Raw genomic sequence first — 3,674 nt, forward strand, 5'->3', positions numbered from 1 at the left:
GAGTCCCAGCGCCACCGGCCGCCTCGGCCCGGCCAGCCGCCTCCCCTGTGCTGCCGGCCTGCCCACTTCCCCGTCCCAGACTGACCTGTCCTGGCCGCCGCCCGCGTCACCGCCCGCGTCCCGCAACCTCCACGACAGAATCCTCCACCTCCTGCCAAAACTTTTCCCATTAATCCCCAGCTCCGCGGCGGCCGCGCCGGCGTCACAGCTTCCGTGGCCAGGCCCCGCCCCCATGCCGGCCCGCCCCCGTGACGTCACGCCTCACGCCTCGGCTCACCTCCTCCGCGCCCCCTTCCGCCCGGCGGCAACCAATCACCGAGGCGTCTGAAGATTTCCACCCCACCCTCCCCAACCCGAAACTCCGCCCATCGCACGCTGTCTCTCCGTCCCACCCCTCCACACACACCACAACCCGCCTGCATCGCCCTCTGGTGTCCGATGCGGGAGCAGCAGCTGAGGGAGGAGCCTCTGCCAGCTCCCCCACCCCTCCCCAGTCAAACAAGTCCAGCAAGTCTCATCAAAGGAAATTAAAAAGCTGGGAGGGAACACAGAGGTCATCTAGTACGACCGCCTCTTGTTTCCAGTGAAGAAACACAGGCTCAGAGAAGGTGTGTAACTTACCATAAGAAGCAGTTCTCCCGATTTGTAATCCCGTGGTAGATGCCTGAAGACCTGGCACCCTCAAGTTTTCAAAACAGGGCTTTCCCCCGGCAGGAGATGTCTGCAACTTGACACTTCCAGTCTTGGACTTCTCACCAGTCTTCCTATATTTTCATCTAATGCATTTGTTCTCCTGAGTAGGAAGTGTCGTCTCCTACTATTGCAGACAATTCTGGAGCTGTTTTTGCATTTTTTGGTGGGAGCAGTACTGGAGTTTAAACTCAAGGCCTAGAACTTGCTAGGCAGTCATTCTACTGGAGCCATATTTCCACCATCAACTTGTTCCTGATTTTTTTTTTTCAAGATAAGATCTCCTGAACTTTTCTCTTGATCTGGCCCCCAACTTCCATCCTTCAACTCTCAGTCTCCAGAGAAGCTAAAATTGCAAGTGTGAGCTACTGGCACTCGTGTTCTCCTTCTTAACCCAGTCTTTAAGACCTAGAAGGGACCTGTTATCCCAATCTGCCCCTCAAGATGACATTATTATTATTTTGTTTTGTGGGGTTTTTGTTGTTGTTCTGTGTGTGTGTGTGTGTGTGTGTGTGTGTGTGTGTGTGTTGTGGGGCTTGAACTCTGGGCCTCTGCCGCGGACCGGCTCTGTCGGGATGACGGAGGACACCTAGTGGAGGAACTGGAATAGGTGGGGAGATGGCAAAGGCCTCCACACTGTCCCTTAGCCCTTCAGCTCAAGATGAGCATTCTACCACTTGAGCCACAGCGCCACTTCCGGTATTCTCCAGTTATTTGGAGATAAGAGTCTCAAGGACTTTCTTGCCCAAGCTGGCTTTGAACCATGATCCTTAGATCTCAGCCTCCTGAGTAGCTAGGAAAACAGGTGTGAGCCACTGGTGCCTGGCTTATTATTATTAGTGCTACTATTTTGTTAATGGTACTAGGGTTTGTACTAGAGCCTTGTACTTGCTAGCAAGCTGCCCCTTAAAATATACTTTAAGAAGGTCCCAGCTACTTAGGAGGTAGAAATCTGGAAGAACATGATTTGAGGCCAGGCCTGAGTGAAAAAGTAAGTGAAACTCCATCTCAATAAGCTGTCAAGACAGTACATAAATGCAATCCCAGCTACAAGGGAGATTGTATATAGGAAGATCATAGTCTGAAGTTAACCCTGGACAAAGCCATCAGACACATAAAAAAATAAGCAAAAAGGACTGGGGGTATGGTTCAAGTGGTAGAGCACCTTCCTATAAATTCCTATAAATCCAAATCCCAGTACCACCAAAAAAGAAAAAGGAAAAAGAAGATACCTAGAAGCAAGGAGAGCGTCTAGAAGAAGTTGGCTTTTTTCTCTAATGCTGGTCCCCTAGGGCTTGAACTCAGGGCCTTGGCTCTGTCCCTCAGCTTCTTGCTTAAGGCTAGTGTTTTACCTCTTTTTTTTTTGTCCGTTGTGGGGCTTGAACTCTGGGCCTGACTGCAGTCCCTGTGCTCTTGAGCTCAAGGCTAGCGCTCTACCACTTGAGCTACAGGGCCACTTCTGGTTTTCTGGTGGTTTATAAGAGTTTCACGGACTTTCCTGCCGGGGTTGGCTTTGAACCGTGATCCTTAGATCTCAGTCTCCTGAGTAGCTAGGATTACAGGCGTGAGCCACCGGTGCCTGGCTAGTGTTTTACCTCTTAAGCTCCACTCCCAGATTTTTTGGTAGTTGATTGGAGATGAGTTTCACCAATTTTCCTACCTGAGCTGACTACAAGCCATAATCCTGAGCTTTCAGCTTCCTGAGTACTAGGATTATGGGTGCAAACCACCAGTACAGGGCACCCGGAGCTTTCTGTATGGTAGAACTCTAGTGGTTTCCTCCTTTATGCTTCTCTTTTTTTCTCCTACATTTTGAAACAAAGGTACATTCATTTGTAATTTAGATGTCATCTGCCTTATTCTTTGAGACTGTAGTAAAAATGGACTACAGAAGGCAAAACTTTCCTAAGATTTCTGCCAATTTCTAGAAACTTAGATTCTCAGTATTTTTGCTTCTGGGCTCACACTTCTGTCAGACTGTTGCCATACCACAGTTCAGAAATCTAAAGATGAAACCCAGACCTTCCTGGAGACTGCCTACACCTCTTCCCACATAAAACATTTGTGAGCACAGAGCCTTTAAGATACTGGGAGCCCTGAGCAGTCATGTGATACAGAGCAAACGATGTAAATCCACCTTTCAGACCTTCAATTCTTTTTCTTTTTTTGTCAGTACTGGGGCTTGAACTCAGAGCCTTGGGGCTGTCCCTGAGCTTCTTTAGCTCAAGGCTAGTACTCTACCACTTGAGCCACAGCACCACTTCGCTTTTTTGGGATAATTTATTAGAGATAAGAATCTCTCTAACTTTCCTGCTTGGGCTGGCTTTGAACCAAGATCCTCCTATCTCAGCCTCCTGAGTAGCTAGGATTACAGGTGTGAGCCACCAGTGCCCAGCTCAGGTCTTCCATTCTTAATCCTCCTGCCTCTGCCTGAATGTTGGTATTACAGACAGGAATCACCATGCCCTTCCTGCCCTACTGAGTTTTTGTGTTTGGCTTTTGATGGTTTCATCTTTTTTTTTTTTTTTGTACTAAGATTTGACCCCCCAGGATCTGTTGTTTGCTAGACAAGGGCTCTATCACTTGAGCCACACTCCCAATCTCCTGCTGGAATTTTTTTTTTTTGCTGGTCATGGGGCCTGAACTCTGGGCCTGGGCGCTGTCCCTCAGCTCTTCAGCTCAAGGCTAGCACCCTACCACTGCAGCCACAGCACCACTTCCGGCTTTTTCTGTTTATGTGGTGCTAGGGAATGGAACCCAGGGCCTCATGCTTGCAAGGCATGCACTCTACCACTGAGCCACCTTCCCAGCCCCTCCTGCTGGAATTCTTTAACTGTTCCTTCTATCTGTCAGAAAGTGTTTCATCCAGAGAGGGTGGAACAGAGAAAGGAAGGGCGGAAGGAAAGGTACTGATTTGGGAGAAAGCCAAATCCTTCCCTTCCTCTCTCCCTACTTCACTCCCTCCCTTCCTTTCTTTTTTTTTT

The 3,674-nt window shown here is 49.1% G+C and overlaps 1 protein-coding gene across 2 annotated transcripts in view; it reads right to left on the bottom strand.

Annotated features, from left to right (window-relative positions):
- Positions 1 to 189, bottom strand: part of Ppard (peroxisome proliferator-activated receptor delta) — a 55,612-nt gene extending 55,423 nt beyond the window's left edge. For both annotated transcript variants that reach the window (XM_013029598.1, XM_013029597.1), the window contains exon 1: positions 86 to 189. The gene's annotated coding sequence lies outside the window, so the exon portion shown is untranslated. The remainder of the gene's footprint in view (positions 1 to 85) is intronic.
- Between the last annotated feature and the right edge of the window lie 3,485 nt (positions 190 to 3,674).

This window comes from Dipodomys ordii, unplaced genomic scaffold (assembly GCF_000151885.1).
Source record: "Dipodomys ordii isolate 6190 unplaced genomic scaffold, Dord_2.0 Scaffold120, whole genome shotgun sequence".
In the NCBI taxonomy this organism is placed as follows: Eukaryota; Metazoa; Chordata; class Mammalia; order Rodentia; family Heteromyidae; genus Dipodomys; species Dipodomys ordii.